This window comes from Schistocerca nitens, chromosome 4 (genome assembly GCF_023898315.1).
Source record: "Schistocerca nitens isolate TAMUIC-IGC-003100 chromosome 4, iqSchNite1.1, whole genome shotgun sequence".
In the NCBI taxonomy this organism is placed as follows: Eukaryota; Metazoa; Arthropoda; class Insecta; order Orthoptera; family Acrididae; genus Schistocerca; species Schistocerca nitens.
In genome coordinates this window covers 424775899-424803468 of record NC_064617.1, presented here as the reverse complement: position 1 = coordinate 424803468, position 27570 = coordinate 424775899, and the positions used below count along the sequence as shown (strand labels likewise).

Below are 27570 nucleotides of genomic sequence, written 5' to 3'. Positions count from 1 at the left end.
TCACTATATTCTTTACTTTTAATCTTCCACGAACATGGGTGGTTTCTATATATTTCAATGAATTCACTTACAAACTCTCGAGAACACTGATGAGTATCAGCCATTTTAATGCCCTGTGCGCACAAATACAAACACTAGACTGAGCAAACAGTTGTTTCGCGCCAGATTTGCGGCGATCTCCTGTCCACACGCTCCAACTTGTCTGCGCAGATGTGGTTTGAACCCACAGATATGAGAGGTTTCGCTCAAACCTCCAACTCCAACTTCCGGGTTTGCACACACCTCAGGTTGGTGCAAATCTTCTGTCCACAAGCAACGATCTGTCTGCGCAGATATGATGTGCGCAGACATATCGTTGCGTGTGGACGGGCCTTTAGTTGTCTTGAAGTCAGTCATTCTCTTGCCCGTAAACAAATGCAACATCTTTGAAAATTTGAAAAAAATGTTTTTAGTGGACGACTATAGAGTGAAAAAAAGTGATTTACACTTTTACCATACTTACCGTTCAGCTGGGGGCGTATTGAATGTTTATCAGAGTAAATATTAGTAAAAAATTGCATCGCATGCATTTCTTGAAAGGTATACTTTGGCAAAAACGAGAGAATTTATGACTACTGTTACATTATTTTGGCGATCTGAAGAAGTGAATGCTTTGCAGGTATATCTACAGCTCTCAGTCCATGTTTTCAAAACAACAATAGTACTGCCTGACATGAAATTTCTCCATCGCCTAGTATTTTGCTGGAAATAAAGAAATAAACTGGTTGACACCTCATCCGTTGTTCATACATAAATGTATAAAATCTCTTTGTCACATTTTGTTTCTTTTTACGATGTAGTGCTTATGTATACTGTTCTGTAAGACCAATTAATTGGTCGAAATGGTAATAATGTGAAAGAACTTTTGTTTTATGTACATGTAGCGTAGTTAAGAAATTCAAACTGGCCAGTGCTACTAGTCCTACGTTATCTCAAATTCTGTATATATTTCAACGACCATTGTTAGCCCAATTACTGGAACATTCTGCATTGAGCGAAAAAAAAATGCTAAAAAAGCTGAAAATAAGCTTCACACTGATGACGTGAATGTAATTTTATTTTATTTATTTTATTTATTTCTTACACCATGGATCCAACTGTGACAATTTCACATGGATGTAGTGTGTGTCAATTTTTACGTTGTCAATGACAAGTACTTGTACACTATGTTTACAGGTAAAGAATATAAAGTTACTTAACCACTACAATGATCCATAACACAATATAATGGAATGAGAATCCTTAGACCTACAGATTACAGGTATAAAAGAAAGTAAATTAAACATGAAAAGGTCATATAACCCAGACTGTTAAATATAAGCAGTTAACACTAAAAGAGTTACATATGTGACAAGAATGTTCAGCTTAATGTTCAATTTATATGATAATACATCATATTTTAAGGCCGTTTCTCACTGTGTTTCATAAACTCTTCCAAACTGTAAAATGACATGGCTAAAAGAAATTGCCTCAGAAGCTCTTTAAATGTAGATTTGTTGGCAATTTCACATTTGATTTCTGGAGGAAGAGCATTAAATATCTTTATACCAGAGGACTGTACACCCTTCTGCACAATCTTCAAATTTTTACCTTCAGTGTGGAAATCATGTTTCCTCCTTGTGTTATACTGATGGTATTCACTGTTACATTTGTATAAATCAGTGTTTTTACTTATGAAACACATAAGTGAGTATATATATTGAGAAGTAGTTGTAAGAATTCCCAGATTCCGGAATAGGCTTCTGCAGCTGCATCTAGGATCTACACTAGACATCACTCTTACAACACGCTTCTGAGCAATGAATATTTTCTTTGCAAGAGGTTGATTTCCCCAGAAAATAATTCCATATGCCATCAAAGAATGGAAGTAACCATAGTATGCAGCTTTTTTAATGCTTAAGTTTGCACTGACAGAGATGATTCGCATTGCAAAAACTGAAGAGCTGAGTCTCTTGTAAAGATCTAAAATGTGATGGGACCAGTTTACTCTACAGTCAATCTTCACGCCTAGAAACTTTGTTACTTCCACTCTTTCTATGACCTGTGTGGCATATTTAACAGTCATTTCTTCCTCAGTTTTGGCAGTTGGGGTGAACTGAATATAATTAGTCTTACTCAGGTTAAGCAAACAATGCCTAGCAAATAACCTTTGTAGTCGAGACAGCGAAGAAGGCCCCTGACAGCTCCTATTGCTGTTACCAACTTTCAATTGCGAAGCACTAATGCCTGCATGCGAAAACAGAAGCCATTTCCAGAGTTGTGACTACACTGAGGCAATGTCATTGGGACGTAAACAAAATAGCATTACTTTATTGGTTGAGGTAGGCATGCAAAACTTCCCTGGCCAGCCCATTGCAGCTCTTGGGGATTAACTTACACTGACTCAACTATAGATACCTGCTGAGTGTACAGGGTTTTGTGCAGAGAACAGGTTTTTGTGAATTTGTGTCTCGATTTGAACACACTTTTAACAACAAACAGCATAAAATGAATAGCAACAAAAAATCCTAAATGTGAAGCACAGAGCAGGCACCATGCACAATCATAATATCTTCCATTTATCTGCCTCCGCTATTGATGAACTGATTTCACCAGCAGGGACTATGTCACAAACAAAGAAATACTTGCAGTTCATTTCTTACTTAGTCCATTGCTTCCTTCCAGTTGTTTTATTGATCTGATCCCATAGCTTCTTGAAGTATGTGTGCCTCTTCAGACTCTGTTAAAGTTGAAGCCACATAATCTTCGTATCTTGTAGGTTAGTGTTGATTGATCTTGTAGGCGTATTTAAGTAATTTCCTTTCTTGTAGCATCTTCATCAGGAGTTTCCATAGTCACTGGAACAGACATGCCTTCCTAATAAACTAATGTCACTTCTTATGAAATGATGTCTTGTGACCTGATTTACTTTTCCAAACAGACTGGAGGGAGTGCAAGGGGCTTAGCAGTATGTTCATGGTCCTGGAGTCACCAGTGGGTGGTCGTAGTGCCTACAGTGATAAACTGTTTTATAATGTAAATTATCTTTGGTGCAAATTGTGCGTGATCAGAAGATCATTGTACAACAGGCCCAACCGAATGAGGCAGTGCAGATGTTAAGTTATTGACCACATATTTGGGAGAATGAATTTTGCTCTGTCAAACCACCGGCTGCTTTAGATTTTCTGTGGTTTTCCTGAATCATTACAGACAAATGCCAGTGTGGTTTCTTGAGTAAGGCCACGGCCACCACACCTTCAGGTTGGTGATTCTTCTGGAAAATCTGAAATTCTCAGGGAGCTATATTTTACCCAAAAAATTAGGGAATTTCATAACACCATCATGCTCCCCATACCTGGAATTGTCAGGTCTCTCCCCCCCCCCCCCCCCCTCCCCAGTTTGTGTAGCAACCTTGGATTTGTAAAAACTTTCTTATAGTCTTATTGTATGTGTTTATGAGCTGTCTGTTTTCATTGTATTGTGTTGGTAAAGCCTCTACCATTGTGTGATGATCCCTGGACGAATAAATAAATAACAAAATAATACACAAAATACAATTACCTTCTATCTCATTAAAACCAACCAAATTTTTTTTTACAGCATTTTGATTTGTCTTCTTTCTCCATTGCTTAGGAACATGAGAGCAGCAAACTGATTCTATTATATGCATTTGGTTTGTCGTAAGTTTCTTGCCGTACAACAATTGCATTAACTGTAGCCTTCCATACCAATTTGCCAGCTCACAACCAAACTGTCACTTTGAACCTGACCTAGGCCTTGTGCTGCATTGCACGTCGATATGTCACCATAATTAAACGACATTCAAAAAGTGTTGTTAGTGTTCTGTCCCCTTTCTGTTTGGGCTTTTACATCACACACCGCATCACATCACTGGACAAAGTCGACATCTGGCTTTGGTAGATTCACTTGACATTAACAATACATATGGTGATAACCACAGGCGCATTGGAATGTCCTATTCGATTTGAAATACATATGGCTAAATTTATCAGTTTGGTCCAAAGAGACTGTAGAAACTTACTATGATCATGACTCCATCCTGTGACTATAATGTCAATGAGTCACTATTGGAATTGGTCGTCTCGTACAAAATCCTAGGTGTAAGATTTTGTAGGGATGTGAAATGGAATGTTCACATAGATTCAGTCGTGGCTAAAGCAGCTGGTAGACTTTGGTTTATTGGTAGAATAATAGGGAAGTGCAATCAGTCTACAAAAGCGATTGCTTACAAAACATTCATGTGACTGGTTCTAGAATATTGCTCGAGTGTGTGAGACCCGTACCAGTTAGGATTAACAGGGGATATTGAGTGTATACAGGGAAGGACAGCACAAATGGTCACAGGTTTAATATAGTTTTAGGCTTCTGTGGCCATTGTTACATTCAATAAATTTTTCTGGGTTTGTGACCACATTGTCAGTATATATAAAACTACCATCGTTTCAGTCTTTGTTGCAAGCAACCTTCTTCAGGGTGTTTTTGTTTACTGCTGAATGAGGAACCTTCATTTCTTATATACCTGCAGACGTGGCTTTTATCTAATTATGATAGGCTGTTTATGATGAATGAGAGGCATGTTAGAATTCTTCATTGGTGTTTGTTTTATTTCTTTTCATTGGTGGAAACCTGATGTTCTGATTGGTGTTTGCATTACTGTTTGTGACTGTTGGAAATTGGCGAAAGCAAAGCCAGAAAGCAGCTGTGACAAGACGTCGTTTTCCTGCTTTCTAGCGCCGGCCGAGGCGTTCCAGTACTCTGTGTACCTGCGGCTGCTGCAGTCTCCAGCGCACCTGTATGTGTTGCTTCACGTGAGCTATCGTCACATAGCTCTGTTATTGCTGGCAGCCAAGATGTCGGAAGTCGGTACCCGTCTTCTCTGTTCATGTTGGCTAGTCGCTTGGCTATTTCTATTGCCTCTCTAATCTTCCTCCTGAAAGTAAGAGGCTGTGTTGCTAGTACACGTGCTTCACCAGAATCAGTTTGTTTGCCTCACTCATCTACAGCTACATCCATACTCCGCAAGTCACCTGACAGTGTGTGGTGGAGGGTACCTTGAGTACCTCTATCGGCTCTCTCTTCTGTTCCAGTCTCGTATTGCTCATGGAAAGAAGGATTGTCGGTATGCCTCTGTGTGGGCTCTAATCTCTCTGACTTTATCCTCATGATCTCTTCATGAGACATACGTAGGAGGGAACAATATACTGCTTGACTCCTCGGTGAAGGTATGTTCTCGAAACTTCAACAAAAGCCTGTACCGAGCTACTGAGTGTCCCTCCTGCAGAGTCTTCCACTGGAGTTTATCTATCATCTCCGTAATGCTTTCGCGATTACTAAATGATCCTGTAACGAAGCACGCTGCTCTCCGTTGGATCTTCTCTATCTCTTCTGTCAACCCTATCTGGTACAGATCCCACACTGGTGAGCAGTATTCAAGCAGTGGGCGAACAAGTGTACTGTAACCTACTTCCTTTGTTTTCGGATTGCATTTCCTTAGGATTCTTCCAATGAATCTCAGTCTGGCATCTGCTTTACTTACGTTCAACTTTATATGATCATTCCATTTTAAATCACTCCTAATGCCTACTCCCAGATAATTTATGGAATTAACTGCTTCCAGTTGCTGACCTGCTATATTGTAGCTAAATAATAAGGGATCTTTCTTTCTATGTATTCGCAGCACATTACACTTGTCTACGTTGAGATTCAATTGCCATTCCCTGCACCATGCGTCAATTCGCTGCAGATCCTCCTGCATTTCAGTACAATTTTCCATCGTTACAACCTCTCGATATACCACAGCATCATCCGCAAAAAACCTTAGTGAACTTCCAATGTTATCCACAAGGTCATTTATATTTATTGTGAATAGCAACGGTCCTACGACACTCCCCTGCGGCACACCTGAAATCACTCTTACTTCAGAAGACTTCTCTCCATTGAGAATGACATATTGCATTCTGTTATCTAGGAACTCTTCAATCCAATCACACAATTGGTCTGATAGTCCATATGCTCTTACTTTGTTCATTAAACGACTGTGGGAAACTGTATTGAACACCTTGCGGAAGTCAAGAAACATGGCATCTACCTGGGAACCCATGTCTATGGCCCTCTGAGTCCCGTGGACGAATAGCGCGAGCCTGGTGTTCTGCTACCGCTGACTTGGTCTTCTGTCTTAGTGGGATATGTCTTTCATGTTCAGGTACCTGGGTGCTGACGGGTCACCCCAGCGTGCCTACTGATGGGTTGCCCCATCTTGCCTACATACAATAATCCACATTCACACCTGATTTTGTAAACTCCAGCAGCATGTAGTTTGTCAACTGTATCTTTGGTTGTGCGAAGAACATCTTTTATTCTGTTGCTGCTTCGGAAAGTCACCTTGGTGCCTGCTCGACGAAGAATTTTGTTCACACCTTCTGTGACATCTTGAACATATGGTAATACAGTGATGTTTTGTGCTTCCTTTTGCTCTCCACTATTGCCTTCATTCTTTGTTGCCGTAATTTTATTTATAACTTTCATTCCATATCCACTGGCACAAAAAATTGATTTGAGGTTTTGTAGTTCACCCTTTTAGATGTTCCTCATCGTTGAATCTGTGAGCCCTCTTGGTTAAAGTGTGCAGGGCAGATTTCTTCTGCGTAAGTTGATGATGGGAGGAGGCATGCAGGTGCCTGTCAGTACTGGCTGGCTTCCTATGTACTCTATGACCCAGTTTACCATAAGGCTTCCTGTAAATTTCCACATTGAGGAAAGGCAACACCCCATTCTCTTTTATCTCCGCAGTGAATTGGATTCTGCTGTGCTGTTGGTTGAGGTGTTAGTGGAAATTTCATAGTTCTTCCTCTCCATGTGGCCAGATAATGAAAGTGTCTTCAACATTCTGGGCATAATGGTGCGGACTGGAGTGCTGTTTCTTCAAATGCTTCCATAAAGATATCTGCTGCAATAGGCAAGAGAGGAGAGCCCATAGCTACACTATCTGTCTGTTCATCAAATTCCCCTTACCACCTGAAATAGGTGGCGCACTAGGTCACAGATATCGGGTGCCATGCATTCCTCTAAGATGGTCATGGTGTCCTGTACCAGTACATTCATGAATAAAGGCTTCACATTGATGCTAACTATCAGGTCTGTGGCCGAGATACACTTTTCTTGTAGAAGTTCCACAAACTTGGTGGAGTTCTTGACATAAAGGAAAGACCTCTTTGTGGGCCTTCGGGACACCATATATTCTTGGTGTCTGTGGAACTTGTCTGATGAGTCTTCTGGCCGTGTCGAAATTAATTCTAGTACGCTTTAGCAGTGCTTGTGTTGAATTGATTTTCTTGGCCGTCGGATCTCCATTAAGTTTCTTATAAATGGGTTCACTCAAAAGATCCTCCATTCATTTGTTATAATCTTCCATGTCCAACAAAATGGTCGCATTTCCCTTGTCTGCTCCTTTTATTACTAAATGAGAGCTGTTCTTCAGTTCCGCGATAGCATGACATTCCTTCTTGCTGATATTTTGTTTCGGAGGATTTGCATGGGTCAGGAGCCATACTGTTTCTTGTCTAATCTTCTCCGCCTCAGCTTGCGATAGCCGACGAATTGAAACCTCAAGAGATTCGATGATGTCTTCTTTCAGGACTCATTTGGGTGCAACTGCAAAATTCATCCCTTTAGCCAGAATTTGTGTGGCTGCATTGCTTAAGATGTGGCTGGAAAGCTATCCACCGAGTGTCCAGCATCAGTCCTTCCTCAGTTGTTTTCTGCTGCAGTTTGTTGAACTTCCTCATCTGATGGATGGTGTTAACTATCATTCGACCTTGTTGCCTGTTGAAAGGTTAACATGTCGATCTCCCAGTCATCCATGTCCAGCTTTCCAGTAACGAAAAGGTGCAGTTACTTTCAGGAGGAAGATTAGAGAAGCAATATAAATAGCTAAGTGTCCACCAAAATAAACAGAGAAGACGGGTACCGACTTCTGATGTCTTGGCTGCCAGCAATAACAGCACTACGAACCTATAGCTCATGTGAAGCAACACATACAGGTGTGTGGGAGACTGCAGTGGTCACAGGTACATAGAGTACTGGCACGCCTCGGCCATCACTAGAACGCAGGAAAACAACACTATGTCACAGCTGCTGCCTGGTTTTCCATTCGTCAATTTCCACCAGTCACAAGCAGTAATGCAAATACCAGTCAAAACATCAGGTTTCCACCAATGAAAAGAAATAATAAAAACACCAATAAAGTATTCTAACATCCCTCCCCTTCATCCTAAACAGCCTATCAGAATTATATAACAGCCATATCTGAAGGTGTATAAGAAACAAAGTTTCCCATTCAGCAGTAAACAAAAACACCCCGAAGAAGGTCGCATGCAACAGGGACCGAAGCGTTGGTAGTTTTATATATATAGACAATGTGGTCACAAACCCAGAAAAATTTTATTGAAGGTCACAGGTTTGTTTAATCCGTGGAAGAGTGTCACAGAGATACTGAAGGAACTGAACTGGCATACTCTTGAGGACAGATGTAAACTATCCCAAGAAAGTCTATTAACAAAGTTTCAAGAACCTGCTTTAAATGATTATTCTAGGAATATACTACAACCTCCTATGCATCACTCACATAGGGATCATGAGGATGAGATTACAATAATTACTCCATGCACAGAGGCATTCAAACAATTATTTTTCCCGCACTCCGTATGTTAATAGAACAGGAAAAAAAAAAACGTAATAACTGTACAATGGGACACACCCTCTGCCATGCACCTCACTGTGGTTTGTGGAGTGTAGATGTAGAACCACAATGGTAAGAGTTTCTGTTGTACTGCAGCCATTTTACTATGGACAATACGGGATTGTCACGTGTTGAACATTGTCCTCTTTGTGAAGAATTTCTTAGACCTCATTGTTGTCAAATTCTCCTCCATTATCTCTCAAAATGACATGAACACAATGTCCAACATACTCTGCTTCAGCTGAAAGTTATCTTAATTTATAAATAATCTCGTATTTTGATTATGATAGTGGTTTCAGAGCACTCAACAGTTTAGTCATCAGCACCCGTACTAGTTATTGACACACACACTTCATGGTTTTGAACAGTGTCTGTTCTCATGCACATTGTGTTTCACCCTTGGCAAGACAGTCCCTGAAAATATTTACAGTGCCTCAATCACTGCAGTCTAGTGTGGTGGATGATCCAAACTTTGAGCAGATATTCAGGAGTTGGACACTTGTGACCAAGTCATTTGGGATCCATACATCCTAAGTATTTCAAACCACAGGATAAGAAACCAGGGATGGAACAAACTGCTGCTTCGGCCTTTCCAGAAACTTGAAGCGAATTTAAGCTTTGCAGAAAGCAGAAACTAGTTCTGTTGGCTAAAGTTTTAAAAAATTGTTTTCTTTCATTTTGAAATATGTCAGGAAGTCCTTGCATATGCAGATTAACCTACGCAGGGGAATGTGCTCATTTGTTCAACCTGTTTTCCCTAATAGTCTTCATAATTTGCTTCCTGGAATAGGTAAAAAATTATGATGCTGAGGTGCAAAGTTCTGAAGACAGTGGAGTTGGTGTAAAGCCATCACAGTAGACAGTTTCTCATCTGCTCTGACTCTTTTAGTACCCTGCACTCTGCCCAACAAATGTATCTAGTAGAAAAAAATGATTCATACTGTAAGAGATATCAGAATGAATCCAAGCCAAGAAAAGGAAAGGTATGCTGATGGGTACTGGTACACATGGGGTAATTATGCTGTCGACAGAGCAGCCAAGGAAGAATGTAGAGGACATGTGATTTGTTGTTTGGGGGCCGCCTTCACACTATTATCTCATTGTCAAATGGAAGGATCATTCACCAAAGGGAAGTGGTTTGAGCTGGTAAACAACAAACTGTGATCAAATTTGCAGTGTAGGCATGGTGCACCTCATGCCAGCCACACCGATGGAAAGAAGTGACGCACACCACATTATGACCACGTGACATGTGAAGCATGTGAAATACCACTTTCAGTACAACATATTTTAACTCCATGTATTTCATAAGCTCGTATAAGGGCAACCCTCAGCTTAGCTGAAGATCTGTCCACCTTTCTAGCAGACAACAGCATCAGTCCGTCACACATTTTAAAGCTTAGTGAATTTTTGTGATATCTTTTGTATGTGTTAGGGAAAGGAGAGGATGTCAGTGAACTCTGTCTGGATTGTTTGGTTCTTGTTCTTTATTAAGTGATCAGCCATCCACATATGTAAGGTTCAGAATTGAAGTGGACTAAGTCAATTTTGAGAGAAAGGACTGTAAAAGTAAACCACTTGAATTATTTAAATCATTTGGCATGTTTGTTTAAATGGACTATTATGCTGTATTATCTGTATTACTAAACAGTTAAAATGGTGCATGGTCTCAGTTGCAGGTTCCATATCTAATGACTTACAGAGCAACAAAAATTTGATTTTCAATATTTCAAATAATTAATGACAAAATTTAAAATTGTGTTATAATCTACTCATTAACATGTATAATGCTAAGTTAACAGATTTACACAGTGAGTCGAGTATTAAATTTAGAGACTGTGTATATATCTTGAGGTAGTGTAACTTGAGGTATGCAAATTACTTACAACATACTCAACCAGTATTTGATTGTGAGAGCATTTAGTGACTTCCAACAATTTTTCCCACAATTGCAAAATTTCAGAACTTTTTCTTGCAGGCACGCCTTCACAAAATAATGAAAGGGAAAAAGGTTTGTTACTTACTGCATATGTGCTGTTCATGCAGTAAAACTTCAGCATTAGGCGTGTCATTTTAATTTATTACTTCTTTACTAATAATTATTCACAGCATGTTTTGAAGACATTATCCCCATACACCACTGAGTGTACCTGCAAAATATATCATTTTATGACACAGTTCAGCAGATGCATCATAAGCATTGAGATGTATGAAAAACTAGCTTTTCTTCAAACTGAGTGCAAATTACTCAGACTGTACTCTTGTAGTGTTTCATTAGGAGAGTATTTTGTGACTTCCAACAATATGTTGAGTCAGTAGGTGTGTTAGATTTCAGTATTTGTGGCAGGAGAATTCCACATCAGTTCAGCGCAGAAAAGTAAAATTGTCAAAATGACCATCCCAGATTTCTTTCAGATTTGGTACATCCACTGATCCAGATAAAATATGTAAACCTATCAGTTTGCAGAGGTATGTGACTGTGGGGTCCTGCCCACTCGTCGCTTGTAGGGTGCCTAAAGGACACTGTGTTCTCAGAATGCTATACAACAAATCAAGCAAAACAGATTAAAAGTTTTTATTACAATAAAGATGCTTTACAATGCTTAACATTGAATTTACAGCGGTGTCGCAAGCAATGGGCGACATACAATCAGTAAAGGTCCATGAAAGTAATTGATGTGGATCACACATCACTGCTATCGTAGTGTTCCCCACTAATACTGTGTCACTAATGTCTGGCCGAGGCTGGCAGGAACAGCTCTTATATTCACTTTGTCTAGATGCCACCCCTGTTGTGGTGACGGCCTAGTCACCACGCTATTGGCTGATGTCGTCTCAGCATCTTCTCTGCGGTTGCGTTTTTCATCTTCGTGCCAGCGCTTGTCAATATACCAGGACAATTATTGCAAAGGAAGTTACAACCATGAAGCTTGGAAATTGTGTGAAACTTACGTGTGTCTTTCTCAACACAAATGAATATTATTCTGGTTCTAATCCAGATACAGCAGTGAAAGTTATTTCAATGAAAAGTTAATGAGTAGAGCTTTACATTAATATGCAACACAGTGGGTTTCTAAGAATTTTCACATTCAAGGCCATTATTGACCTTAACTTTTGACCTTGAATATCTCAAAACACCCCACCTTAAAAAATCTACACACACACACACACAAATCAAATACCAGAAGGTAGTGTGTAAATATGAAAGACAAATTATTAAAAAATTCAATTAATAAGTAATAGTATACAAAAATATTGATTGTATTATTGTAGTGGTATTATGGACCATTTACAGTGTAGCTTCAATGAAAAGGCAATAAAAGGTAGTTACGTCTCATTTCACAAGTCTCTAATTAAATTGCTATGTTCACCAGATCTGATGCAGGGAGAGAGTATGTCCTTCCAGTCTTTTGAGAATGTGACATCTTCTGATAACACAAAAGTCAGGCATGGCAGCAAATGCAAATGATGGAGATGGTCGATGTGGATGCATGAAGCTGGCCTGTACTTCATCTGTTTCTTCATAAGTTTGTAAGTCATATACAATCCACCAAGGACTGTCGTACATACAGGCAACAAAAACCCTTTTTGTCATTTAACAGAATTTCTGACCACACAGCAAACACCGACTCTTCTCTGCTCATTAAAGAAGCAGAATGTGTCTTTGTTTTTACTATACCTTTGTCAATATGCATTAAACAGTGAAGCTTATGGATACCAGCAACCGTTTTCTTGAAACGTTGAGTCAGCTTGGCAGTGATTTAATCATGATGGGAAACTGATTTACGGTTGAAGACATGTGAAGGAATATTTTCTTTGCACGACTGAAACAAATGTCTTGGTATGAAACTCTAGTTTTCATGAGGTTGCTTGAATCTGGCAAGTGTGGCTAATCTCCTCGCAGCCCTTGCAGCCTCATCGCATGATGTATTTCATAAGCATTTGCATCTTTGTAGTTAACTACAAACATATGAATTGTAACCTGTGAATGATTCCAGTGAAATTCCTGTACTTCATTCTGAATGGCGAAGGAATAATTTTGTACAAAATCAAAACTGCAAGATGCTCAATTTACCTTGAGTGCTCCTTTAGTGATTTTAATGATGTCATTGTTGATGGGTGATACATGAGTGTAGTAGGAGCTGCTACAAACTTGATGGAAACACCTCAATAAAATCTTCTTTTGATTTTGATGTGGATCTAGAACTACCCCACTTGTAGTCAGCCAACACTTGTAGTTAATTTCCTCATTGGAATTTTACTGAACAGTTCAAACAGAACTGTCTTCAGTGATGTCTCTGGTGCTTGCTCCAATGCCATATATGATGCTGTTTTCTCTGCGTGCCTGCTTCAGCTTTCTGCCGGCCAGGCTTCAAGCAGTGCTTAGCTGCAGGCCATTATCTTTATTGAAGGTGTTGTCAGATATTTTTAACTTGATTGCTTCTTTTGTAACACTGTCCCAAAAACTAGTAGTCCGTGTAATAGCAGATGTGTCTGCAAATGTAATACGGTGTCCGTTTTCTAAAGCATGTTCTGCCACCGCTGATTTCTCAGGATACCGTATTTGAAAACATCTCTCGTGTTTCACATGGTGCTGTTCAATAGTATGTACAGCTTGTCGGATATAGAACTGTCCCCACTCACACAGTATTTTATATACTCCTGGCATTCTTAGTTGAACATTGTCTTTCTCATGCCTCATTAGTTGTCAAATTTTAGCCAGCGCCCTAAAAACTGTATTGATTTTATGCTTCTTTAGAAACCAGCTAATCTTTCCTGTTATTGAGCCACAGAATGGCAAGAACACAAGCTTCTTTGTGCCCTCCTTGGAGGTCTTCTGCTTATGTTTCTTCAGCAAGATGGCTTGCTAAATCTGGTGGTTGTTGTAGCTGTTTTCTTTGAAGACTTTCCGTAAGTGGCTCAGCTCTTTCGGAAGGCTTTTAGCATCTGAAATCGCTTCCGCTTGATGCACCAATGTACTAGGAACAGAACTTTTGTGCGAAGGGTGGTGATAGGTGGTAGCATGCAGATATCGGTCTGTCTGTGAGGGTTTTCGATAAACAATGTGGCTGAGACAACCGTTTTCTTTCCAGTGGACGCGGACGTCTAGAATAGGCAAGGCACCATTTGTTTCTACTTCCATTGTGAATCTTATGTTATTGTGGATGCTGCTGATGTGGTTGAAAAATCCTCCCAGATTTCCACAAAAGTGTTGTTTTCGTAATGATAAAAGTGACTAGGCCTTGCAGGAGCCGTGTCCAGGGCAATGTTCTCAATGTACTCCATGAAGTGGTTGGCTATAACCGGCGCTAATGGGCTTCCCATCGCTACGCCGTCCTGGTTAAAATAGTCTCCATCACATAAAAAGTTGATGATGTCAGTGTGTGCTTAAATAAATCCACAACAGTGTCATCAAATAAATGGAGAGCAAATCTTAAGAGTCTTTGATGGGAACCTGCATGAACAGTGACACCACATCAAAGCTAACCATCATATCTCCTTTTCCTAGATGCAAGCATTTAATTTGACTGATGAAGTTGTATTTTTGATGTGGTGTTCACAATGATCAACGTGCAGAGTAACGAGGTGGGCCAGATGTTTAGTTAGCCTGTACTTTGGTGATGCACTGGTGCTTATGATGGGGTGCAGAGGAGTGTGCTTCTTATGAACCTTAGGAAGGCCATGCAAAGTAGGTGGATGAGGTGCATGAGGGATAAGCTTTCTAAGAACATTCCCTTCCAATGAGGGCCACTTTAGAAGCTGGATGTTGGGTCCCTTGAAAGTTTTTGATACATGTCCTACAGAATCGACCAGATCTTAGTGTCATAGTCAGATCATTCGGTAATGATGGTTGCATTGCAATTGTCCGTTGATAAAATTATGATGAGAGAATTGTTGCGAAACTCTTGTAAAGTTCGAGGTTGGTGGCTTGGATTTTAAAAGAATGTGGCTCGTTTCATGACGGATTTCTTCTGCAGTTTCACAGGGAAACTTACAAACTGCTTGCTCCACACCAGTTATGATGCCAATGAAAGAGATACTTCTTGGAGATGGTGCTAAGTTAAGTCCCTTCCTGAGAGCTGACATGTCGATGTTTCTCATCATCATTATTGTAGTGGCGCGTTCTGTTCTTTTTCCTTCTGTCCCAGGCTGTTCCTGTGAAAGCAGACTGAATTTCCCCTTCTGCCTTTTTCCTCTGCGATGACATCTGTTGTGCTGCTGTGGCTACACCAATCCAGTCCCAAGCTGAGAGCATTCTCATTAGCCACAGTTGGATGGCTATTAGTTTGCAGCCATTTGTATCCAACTGGTTTCTCGCGTGATGTATCCTCTCTTGCAACAAGGAAACACTATTGCTCATCACTACTCCCTTTGACTTTTAGATGGAATCCTTGCAGACAGAGTAAATATGAGAAGTCTTTGGCCACTACACTTCCCAGATCTGTCACCATCCAATTATTTCCTTTGTGGTGTACCTAAAACACTTGAGTATAAAAATAACCCGAAGACAATAGAGGAATTGAAGACAGCAATAATTGATTATCTGTATTTGATTACATGTGAAACACTGGTAAAGGTGTTCACAAATAATGTAAATGTGTTGAACTATGCCTTCAAGAAAGAGAAAAACATTTCCAGCACCTACTGTGACTTTGATGAGTGCAGTGTATTTAATTGTAATGATGTTGAATCCCATCTCCCAACACAACTGCAGCCACTAGCAGTGAATCCTGGCCCTTATCTTGTATAGCAACACAAATGTGCTGCCTACCTTACGTGCCCTGAAGGCAAGATGTGGAGCTCGTCGCTGCAGAGAGACTTTGCGGGCGCACTGTATTTGTATTCCACCAAGAGCTTTCTTATCATGTTAAAAAAAAAAAAAATTGTACTTTGACATAATGATATGAGGTGTCAGCAATATTTGACATGAAATCAAACACCAGCATGAGTTGTAATTTTATTTTTGATCACCAAGACTGTTTTTTCAGTGTTGTTCAGATAGCCACTTGAAATGGCCTTGGTGGTGAAAACTGGTCATGGCGATTGAAAATAAAAGTGTAGCTGGTACTGTTATATGAGTCCAAGTAATTACTGCCATTGCAGACCCTACACAATCATGTTCCAAATGCTGGACAAGAAATTAATATATGATATGTTGATTATTCAATATGTGTTCTACCCGTTACTTTATACTATCTCAAAGGTATTGTTTTTAATGTGTATGGCGTCTTTTATCATTATTAGTTCTTTTAATATTTTTTTTTTACTTTACTGCTTTTTGTTATAGAGTCAACACTCTGTGAAATCACCTGCAAACCAAAGAAGTTTCAGTAACTTAGCGATGACAGTTATACATGACTCAAAGATAAAACCTAAGCGATCCTTGGAATGAGGATGCATTGGACCACACTGAGTGTGACAGCTTCAAGGTATATTACTGAAAATAAGTCTTCATTATGTTTGACATATGAAGTGTTAAAGCATAGATGGTTGGAAAATATGTAATTGCTTCTTATTTGTTTCTTCAGTATATTACGTATCTACATTATTGCTGCCCTCTGAAGAAGTATTTTCTGTCAAAAATGTTGGAATGTACTTTACATTACATCCTCTGGTCGTGGTTTGAACAGAAAGAATGTATTGGGAACAAATTCAAAGTACTGGGATTCATAATCAGAATTTGCTCAGAATCAATTCTGGCAGTTGTGAAAGATTTGATTGTATAAAATGAATCTTTGAAGATTTAATGTTATTTACATTACTGGTAGAAAAAGTCTTCATTCTCTTTATCTATCTACTTTGTAAATAAGTATTTCATAAGTTATATTTTTTAACTCATTGATTGCCATTATTTTGTCACTCTTAATTCTGGAAGAATTTTCTTTATTTTAGAGTGCAAATGTATATAACACATTTTTACATTTTTTGGTGTTTTCAGTCATATCAAATTTATACATTTTCAAGCAAATGATTAATATTTATATGCATTGGACTTTGTATTAGCCACATGATATGACATATCCTTCACTTTTACTCACAACAGTAGCAATATATTAAGATCATCAGTCGAGAAACAAGTTGTTTGTAACATCACCTGGCACTTTGTGTGTTAAATCATAAATTTGTGTACAGCAAATTTAATTGAATTCTTTTTGTGTTATCAGGAGGAAGAAAGGAAGATTAGAGTTTAATATCCAGTCAACAGCGTGTTTGTTCCAGACAAAATGTTATCAGAATTGAATTTCCTGACAAAATTATTTCTTGTGAACACGGCTTCACAATAAATAAAATTTGTAAACTGGATTTTCTACCCTCAGTAAAAGTTGTGTTTGCATTACTTGTAGTAATATATACTTTAATATTTGTCATCTAGCAAAACAAGTAATCATAAAAAAATCAGTAATTAGTCATTGCTGCAGTGTATGGTGGTTTCTGTCAGGTATTAGGGCATATTGTTACACTGCCATTTTAGTTCCACTTCCTCAATCAGCATATGACCATGTGCAAGTGGTAGGTAGAAAGAATGGATCAGTACACAATAGGAGTGTAAAAATAGACAGTACCAGATTCAAATACGGTATAACACATGTAAATGGCATTTCTACTCTCTTTTTATAAGAGGACAATGGCCACCAATGACAATGTTCATGCTTTTATAAATGTTTCAGTAGATATAGTCCCCTTTTTTGCGTCTTGTTTTGATACTGTTTGTAAAATATGTACAGTATTTAAGTGAAAATTTAGAAAGCTGATTCTTTATATTCATATAATTTCCTGTTGTTTCTGTAATTTATTTCTTACTAGTTAGCTGGACAATGATTTTTTTATTACACTGAATGTGCCAAATATATATTATGCAAACATTACTTTCCTCTTTTGTTACTCTGTCAATGCTTTTGATTTAATGTATTTTGTCATATCTTTCCTTAGAGGAGAGATGCAATAGTTGTAAAGTGCACAGAAATAATAAATTTTTGGCTTGTGGTATGTAATAGTATGTACAATCAAATTTTAGAATGTTTCATAAGGAAATAATGAGAAGAATTGTTTGGAAGTTTGAAGTTTTTGATGCAGCATTTTAGATCATCACAGTTTGTAACCTCACTTATTTAGACACTGTCAGAATCATGGTGCCCTCATGTGCATATTTCTTCTGTAATCTTAGTAAACCCAGTTGTTGCATTTCCAAAAGAAATTAGAAAGCTACTGCTCAGAATAAACCACCAATAAAGTTCCGTAGCACATTTGGCAATCAATGTAACAAGCATTTTGTTACATACTTCTGATACCAATCAGTAGTACTGAGTTCTTCAGTTTTTGGCTTGCACAGAATGTGCTAATCAGTTATCTTTATCAGTCAGATGCATATCATCCTGGTCAATTAAATTTAAGTTTTGATGTATCAGATTGCACTGTCTATAGCAGAAATACTAGTCCATTTCACACACCCCTCCCTCATCTGTAATTGGGCCTTCTTATTTAGTTACAAATTTGATTTTTGTTTAAAAATGAATATCTGTATGAAGTATGAGTACAGGTGCTATGATAGCATTATTGACAATCCTGTCGCTATGAGTTTTGTGTATCTTGTAATGGATGTTTTTAATGTTTATGCCCAACTAAATTATAATTGCAAGAGAGAATACAGTATTGAGGAAATTACTTCTGTTTTGATTTGACGTAGACAAACAAATTGATTAAAGTTTTTGAACATAATCTCTGTTTTACTAATTTATATGTGTTGAAAAAATAGATAAATAAGTGCTCAAAACATTGTTTTGATCATAGTTTTCTTTTCAGTTATGCAGCAAATAACTGTTTGGTTACAAGATGTAGTGTTGTGCAGGATCAAGTGAATTATGTTAAAGCATGTAATTTGAATACTCTTATCCTTTGATTCATTAGTTTTGTATGAAATTATCAAGATTATTACAGTTTCATCATCCCTGTATTTGGATGTGAGATTTTTTCTCTGTAAATGAAGAGACTGTTTAAAATGTTTTTTCTGTTGTAGTATTTTATGAACTATACACTATTCTTGTAAGGTTTGTATTCAAAATACTCTTTACTTATTCATTTATTCAGATTCAGTGGGACTGTCTGCATTAAACTGTAGTTTGTAGAATAAAAACAGCATTTATGAATGAGAGTAAGTGGTTGTGTAGTTATATGGTTGTTTTCATGCAACTTTAAAATCAGTTGCAGCTCACCACGGTGTACACTAAGCTATAAAAATGTATCTTTATATTTTTTGTGCCTTTTTGAAAATTATTAATGCTTAGGTATGAGTATCTTTTCACATCAAGAGGCACAAAATCAATATAAAGAACTCACATTCAGAATAAGAAAATGTGCCATAAAAGCAGACGTAAAATTAAATCTGAAAATTTGAAGTTTATCACCTGATACTGAAATTTACAAAATGGATTACAGCTTGGTGCAAAATAATTACAGACATTTGTCCAGTTCTAAATATTTTTCTTTTCTTTTTCTGTTATACAGTTTCTTTAGTTAATATTCATGATTTTTTCATTTTATTTTCTTGTTTGGCCTCTCTTTCTTAAAGTGATGATTATTTCCAGTTCCAAAAATTAAGAAAAAACTCATTAATAGAGCAGGCTATACTTCATTATACATACAAATAACTTGTATCATTTTAAATTACTTACCTAAAGATAACAATTATACAATTATATCTGCATAGTCTCTCTATTGCTGCTGTTGCAAATCAGTAAATCAATTAAGCTAATGATATAATTGTGTATGTTTATTTCCTTTATTACTTGATTACAGGTGTACTCGAGTCAGAGGAAGGATTGAGTGTCAACAGATACGCACAAGAAAATTCTTATCAGCAATTTTTGGACATATCTCATAGTACTGTTCTAGGTGCTCCATACACATGTGATGGTTGTGGTAGAGTATACAGGCACTGTAGGAGCCTCTGGAGTCACATTAGACATGAATGTGGGAAAGAACCTCAATTTCCATGCCCTTATTGCCCACTACGGTCCACAAAGAAGAATAATTTGCGTGTACATGTGAGAAGGAAGCACAAGGGCTATGTAGTCCCTTAACTAATTAATTAATTAATGAAATATGCTCTTAATATCAGTAAGATATGCCTTTCATGACTATAAATATTCCTTTATTTCATACTGATTGCTTTGAGTGGCATATACTTCGAAATTGTTCAATTAATTTCAGCATCACAACAGTGAATCGTGAATCTCCTTCTGTTATTCAGCTGATCCCATGGAAGTTGAATATGTGATTTATTAATTTAGCAGTATATTTTGAACTTATTTTGTATCTTGTAATTGACACGTTTAGTATCAGTGTGCTGAAAGGATAACCACAAAAGCAGAGACATTTCATTTGGTTTTGAAGGTGAGCACTCGAACATGGAAGGAGAGAGATTTGCTTTGATATGTTATAGCAAAAGATGATTTGTGTTTGCTTGTAGACATACGTGTTGTTTTCATCCCCAGCAAAATTATTTGTGTTTTACTATGTGAAACGGTGTAACTAGTTGCAGCTCTTAAAGAGAAAGTAAGATTTTCAGCCAACAAGCTAACAATTAGAAGACTGTGATAGAATTTACCAGACTAAACAAAACTGTTTATACATGTCTCAGAGGGGATGTCGTAAGGCACAATGAAAATTAGATGGGAGATATACTTTTATTTATATATTTATTTATATTTATTTGCCCAAGAATCATCTCACAATGATATAGGATTTGTCAAACAATGAGTACATAAATATGCTTTATGAAGATAGGACAGGTGGCTGGCCTTAAAAACCTAAGATCATTAAGAAAACAGAGCAGAAACTTATGTTGGCTGGACATAACATTTCATTTCATGTCACAGTGCGTACTAAAATAGATAAAAATGTACAAACATTGAAAGATTTCTTTAAATGATTGTATAGTTCAAGAAATAAAAAAGGGCTCAGTTGCAATTCCAAGCAGTCAGCATACACTGAGGTGACAAAAGATAAGGGCCAGCGATATCCACATATAGAGATGGTGGCAGTACTGCATACACAAGAGGGGCAATTCATTGGCAGAACTGTCATTTGTAATCAGATGATTCATGTGAAATGGTTTACGATGTGATTATGGCCCCCCCAGTGGGAATTATCAGGCTTTGGACGTGGAATGATAGTTGGAGCTAGATGCATGGGACATTCCATTTTGGAAATCATTAGAGCATTCACTATTAAGAGATCCACAGTGTCAAGAGCATGCTGAGAATAGCAGATTTCAGGCACTACCTCTGATCTTGGACAACACGCTGGCTGATGGCCTTCACTTAAAGACCAAGAGGAGGGGAATTTGCATAAAGTTATTGGTGCTAACAGAGAACACTACTTGACTACCAATGCAATTGCCTTTGCTAACAGCATAACGTCACCTGGAACACCTCACCTGGGTTCGTGACCATATCAGTTGTACCCTAGACTACGGGAAAACTGTGACCTACTCAGATGAGACCTGATTTCACTCTGTAAGAGCCGATAGTAGGGTCTGAGTGCAGCACAGACCCCACAAATCCATGGACACAGGTTGCTACCATTCTGGTGGTTGCTCCATAATGGTGTGAGCTGTGTTTACACGGAATGGACTGGATCCTCTGGTTCATCTGAACTGATCATTGACACTACTTCGAGACCATTTGCAGCCATATAGATGATGAAGTGCTGTGTCACCATCCACAGTTGTTCATGATTGGTTTGAAGAATACTCTGGACAATTCAAGTGAATGATTTTGCACCCATATCAGCCAACCTAAATCCAATCAAACATTTATGGGACATAATCAAGAGGTCATTTCCTGCACAAAATCCTGCACTGGCAATCCTTTCACAATTATGAACAGCTATTTGAGGCAGCATGGGTCAATATTTGTGCAGGGGACTTCCAACAACTTGTTGAGTCCATGCCATATTGAGTTGCTGCAATATGCTGGGCAAAAGGAGGTCCGAAACAATATTATCAGGTATCTCATCCCACGACTTTTGTCACCTCATTTTACGTAGATTTATAAGCTCTAACCAAACATTGCTACAGTTAACAACTGGAAAGAAAAGTGGGAACATCTTTCAGGTAGAAATGGGGATTGCCTAAATAAAATTGATGTTGTGATTTATATTTGTTTATTTTTTATTTTTATTTATTTATTTATTTATTTATTTATTTATTTTTTTTTGGGTGGGGGGTTGGGAGTTTGTCCGTAAGAGACTTGTAAAATGCTGAGTATTTTATCAGTATGCAGCATGTTATTAATCATTGGGGGGGTGGGGGGGGTCATGTTGGTTAGAGTCTTTTGCGAAGACTAACCAGTATTACTTAAAGGATGCCATCTTTTCTTTTTTGAAGATGAGCAAGACTTTAAATGTAGCCATTTTGAGTTAAGTCCAATTTCAGCAAAGTTGTGCACAACTTAGCCAATGAAACCATTTGTTAGGATGTTATTTTTGCAATTGTTCAGTGTTTTTGTGATATGAGGCACATACCATTCAACAATATACACGAAATTTATAGTTCAGCTTGTGAAATAGTCCTCATTGAGATTGTTATGCTTCTTTATTGATGATATTGTATTTTACAGACAATATAAAAACGTTCAGTGTTTGATTTAAAATCACCACCAGTCTTAAAACTGGCCATATATTCGGTGCTGCAGGACTATACCATTGTCCTTTCATGTTGTGCTGACAGTACTAAACTTAATCCAGTGATCATTTTCAAGTGCAAAACAATGCCAAAACCTTCTGAAATTCTCCAGGTATTGTTCTTCATGTACATTACAAGGGTTGGGTGGACAAGGCTGGTATGGAATTATGCATTAACAGTGTGTGGAAGAGAAAGAAAGGTGCTTTATTGAAGAAGAGTTCTCTTCTTGTACTAGATCAGTTTAGTAGTCATTTGAAAAATTCTGTGGATAAGACAGTTGTGGTCTAGAGTGAGAGAAGACATTACGGTTAAGTCTTTCAAGAAGTACTTGGAATCTAATAATAATTTATTTTTAAATTGCTTGAAAATGAATGTTCGTCTTATAGTCTGTAGCATCTTATAGTCCATAAAATACAGTAGTTCGTGTGCTCATATCACATATATTTTATGCTTTGTCATTGATAGCAGCAGGAAGGTACTACCAAATTTTGAACTGGAGTATCAGTCCTCTTTGAACAATTCTGTAGATAAATGATTCCTGGACCTATTAAATGTATTGTTTCTACAGAGGTATAAAAACACCATAGAAATTTATCATCATATGACATTTATAGACAAAACACCAATTTTACTGACTATTATAATACATAGAGAATGAAATTGACAGTAACCTTTTTTTTTTCCGCCCAAAAGGAAGATGTAATTCAGTTACCACATGATCTGTACCCAAAGTATAAGATTTGTGGAGTCTGTTTCTTTTTCTATTTTAAGATTTTTTTGAATCTGTGGTACGGAAAACAAAGGTAATTAAAATAAGTGCTTTGTAAATTAATTGTTCTTGTGTTTTTTCGGCATATTGATATTGAAACAATGTGCAATAATTCATGGAGTAGTCAGCTGCTTCTTGAAAACTGTGATATGCAGTAAATGATTGTCCAACAGAAGAAGCAATTATGATCTGTCATAGCAAACCTATAAAAGGAGCTTCTGCTGGTAAGTAATAATTAATAGGGCCATGCGGAGTGGCCCCGCAGCTTGAGGCGACATGTCACGGATTGCGCGGCCCCTCCCGCCCGAGGTTTGAGTTCTCCCTCAGGCATGGGTGTGTGTGTGTGTTATTCTTAGTTTAAATAGTGTGTACTTCTAGGGACTGATGACCTTAGCAGTTTGGTCCCTTAGGAATTCACACCCATTAGAACATTAGAAAACTGTAGAAACAGTAGTGAAAATTGCAGTTCAGTGGACAAATTGGAACAAAGCCATTAAATGTTATGTTCTATATAGCTGTTTTTTGTACACTTGTCTTTTGAACTCACAGCAGTAAGAAAGATAGATGAAGTTGATAATAAAACATCACTGCTGAAAATATGCATCCGTTCAGGAATGTTCCCACCAGTTAGTTCATGGCAAAGTAACTGAGAAAAATTAAGAAAAAAAAAAAAATAGTTCTTCAAGGAATCCTTGGTTCTGAAATCTGTCTTGGCTTTCAGCCATCATGAAAAATTATTTTGTGTAAAGTACTGACTATCTTCTAAGGAATTATAGAATGGTGTGATTTTTAAGATGTTCTAGTTAGTTGTTTTCTGTCATTTCTTACAATAAGTGTTTGAATTGATGTCAAAATAGAATTAAATATAGTGCCTTAACCATGTGTATCCTAGATTTACCCACTTTTCTCCTGCAGCTTTGATTTTGGGGAAATTGCTGGCTATTAGAGAACAAATTCACTGAGTTGTGCACATACTGCACAGTTTCATTCTGGTAATTATTGCAGGGATGTGACTACAAAAATTGTACTGTAGAATATTCATACTACTTTCACCTCCCCATCTCTCTTTGCTCACACACAAGTACCAGAATAAGTCTGTCATTTGGGTAACAATATATTCCCTGTGTCTGTGTCTTCATGTCATTTTAGACTAAGAGACATCTCTCGCAGACCTCATGAAACAGCTCCCACAATGATTTCTCTTGTATCAAAGAGATGAGTGCACATAATTCATTAGGGGACTCCAGTATGAATTACGGCAGCAGTGAAGCTGTTGAGAGCATGTTTTGGCAACTCCTTCAGCATTGCATTTACTCGACCCTGTGCACCACTGTGGGATTCGATTAGCGACAGGAGCTTTTAGGACGAGTCCGGTGACCGCAGTACTGGTGGAGGCTGGTGTCCCTCCACTGCAGATCAGACGTGCGCAACTGCTCGCCAGTTATGCAGCACACATTCATAGTTCCCCTGAGCATCCAAATTACCGTCTCCTTTTCCCGCCCACAGCAGTCCATCTCCCGCATCGGCGGCCCAGATCGGGGCTAACGATTGTGGTTCACATGCGGTCCATTATCTCCGAACTGGAGTCCTTCCCTTTACCACCTCTACTTGCGATCCGTTCATGTACGCCTCCATGGTGTACGCCTCGGCCGCAACTTCGTCTGGACCTTTTGCATGGCCCTAAGGACTTCATTAACTCCGCCGCTCTCCACTGTCACTTCCTCTTGACTCTTGTGCTCTGAAGTGCTTTACACTGATGGCTCAGTGGCTGATGGTCACGTAGGCTTCACATATGTTCATGGAGGACATATTGAGCATCACTCCTAGCCATTTGGCTGCAGTGTTTTCACTGCAGGGCTGGCGGCCATATCTCATGCTCTTGAGTACATCTGCTCATGCCCTGGTGAGTCATTTCTCCTGTGTACTGACTCATTGAGCAGCCTACAAGCTATCGACCAGTGCTACCCTCGCCATCCTCTGGTAGCATCCATTCAGGAGTCCACCAATGCCCTGGAAAAGTCTCGCCGTTCCGTGGTGTTTGTGTGCACCCCAGGACACATCGGAATCCCTGGCAACGAACTTGTTGACAGGCTGGCCAAACAGGCGACACGGAAACCGCTTCTGGAGATAGGCATCTCCAAAACTGACCTGCATTCTGTCTTACACCGCAGGGTTTTCCGGCTTTGGGAGACGGAATGGCATAACAGCACACACAACAAACTGCGTGTCATTAAGGAGACTGTGAATGTGTGGAAGTCTTCCATGCAGGCCTCTCGCAGGGAGTCAGTTGTCCTCTGCCGGCTCTGCATTGGCCATACATGGCTAACGCATGGTTACCTACTCCATCGCGAGGACCCACCTCAGTGTCACTGTGGCTCCCAAATGGCAGTCGTCCACCTCTTGCTGGACTGCCCACTTTTAGCCGCTCTGCAGCAGACTTTTAACTTTCCCAGCACCCTGCCTTCGGTGTTGGGCGACAATGCCTCCACAGCAGCTTTAGTTTTACTTTTTATCCATGAGGGTGGGTTTTATATTTCTATGTAGGTTTTAGCACGCGTCTTTTTGTCCTTCTGTGTCCTCCACCCTAGTGCTTTTAGGGTGGAGGTTTTAATGTGTTGCAAAGTGGCTGGCTTTCCATTTTTATTCTCGTGGTTCACCAGCCACTGTAATCTGCTTTCATGTTATACTCTCTTCTGTCTCTAGCATCTCTATGTTGTTTTCTTGTCCTCTTTTGTTCCATTTACTGTTCGTTGCCTTCCCTTCATTCTTGTGGCTTTTCCTTTCTTTCCGTTTTGTGTTATATGTTTCTTCCGTTTTATACTTACACTTGTGGCATTGTTTTATTAGGAACAATGGACAGATGACCTCATAGTTTGGTCCCTTCTCCCACCCTTAAACCAACTAACCATCTCATGCAGCACAGGTGTCGAGGAGCTGTTCCCCTGGAAGATGACGGATTCAGCCCCTCCCATTGGCATGATGAAGAAGGTATCAGGATTCATCAGACCTTGCAATGCTCTGCCACTGTACCAATGTCCCATGCCAATGGCCATGTGCCCATTTCAGTTGTAGTTGCAATGCTGTTGTGTTAACATTGGCACATGCATGGATTGTCGGCTGCGGAGGGCCATCGTTAGGAGTGTTCAGTGCACTGTGTGTCCAGACAAACCTGTGCTCTGCCCAGCATCAAAGTTTGATGTTAGTTCTGCCACAGTTTGCCACGTATCCGGTTTTACCAGTCTGCCCAGCCTACAATGTCCAACATCCGTAATGAGAGGTGACCGTCCAAACCCCTGGACGTGATTTTGTCGTATGTTGAAAGTACTCACCAACAAACAGTTGTGCACTTTCCAAAATTCTCGTGCCTAGCTATCACAGTCTGCCCTCAGTCAAACTTGGATAGATTAGCCGCCTTCCCCATTCAGACAATGGAAACTCCAGGCAGGAGTATCAACAATATAGGAAAAGATAGATTGCTAATTAATGTAAAGATAACATGCTAAGTAGGAGAAAGGCACAATTAAGACTCTTACACAGAAGCTTTCGGCCTCATCCTTTGTCGGGAAAAGAGAAACACACACCATTCATTCACCAAACAAGCAAACCTCTTGCACACACGACCGCCAGCTCTGGCCAGAATGCCAGAATCTATCTGAGTTTGACTGAGGGCAGACTGTGATGGCCCGGAGGCTCAGCATGAGCATTTAAGAAACTGCATGACCTGTTTGCTGTTTGAGGCGTGCTGTGGTGAGTGTGTTAAACACGTGGTGAAACCTAGTTGAAACCACGTCCAGGCGTCGTGGCGTTGGGTGGGCACCCCTCATTACAGATGTCAGACATTGTAGGCTGGGCTAACTGGTAAAACATGATAGGTGGCAAACTGTGACGCAACTAACATCAACTTTAATACTGAGCAGAGTACAGGTGTGTCTCAACACACACAGTGCACCGAACACTCCTAACAGTGGGTCTCCGCAGCCAAGACCCATGCATGTGCCAGTGTTAACTCACAAAATCAGCAACTACGACTGAAAAGGGCCCATGACCATGGAATTCTGACCCGAGCTGCCAGGAGAATGGTGTGTGCTTCTCTTTTTCTGACTAAGGCTGAGGTCCAAATCTTATGTTTAAGTGTCCTTTAATTGTGCCTGCCTGCAACTTAGCATGTTTCCCCATATTCAACACGCTTACTGATACTACATGCACTGTGTGTGTGTGTGTGTGTGTGTGTGTGTGTGTGTGTGTGTGTGTGTGTGTGTGTGTGTGATGCTGCTATCACCTGGATAGGTTTATATCGATAGCAGGTCGGTGGTCATAATGTTCTGGCTGATTAGTGTATGA

General features: G+C 39.1%; 1 long non-coding RNA gene across 2 annotated transcripts; it reads left to right on the top strand.

Annotated features, from left to right (window-relative positions):
• The first annotated feature begins 345 nt into the window (after positions 1-345).
• On the top strand, positions 346-19354 carry LOC126251501 (uncharacterized). 2 transcript variants are annotated; one of them, XR_007545747.1, is made up of 3 exons: positions 346-658; positions 16065-16206; positions 16942-19354. It is a non-coding gene; the product is annotated as an uncharacterized LOC126251501 (long non-coding RNA). The 2 variants fall into 2 exon arrangements; XR_007545748.1 differs by lacking the exon at positions 16942-19354 and adding an exon at positions 16306-16545.
• The last annotated feature ends 8216 nt before the right edge of the window (positions 19355-27570 follow it).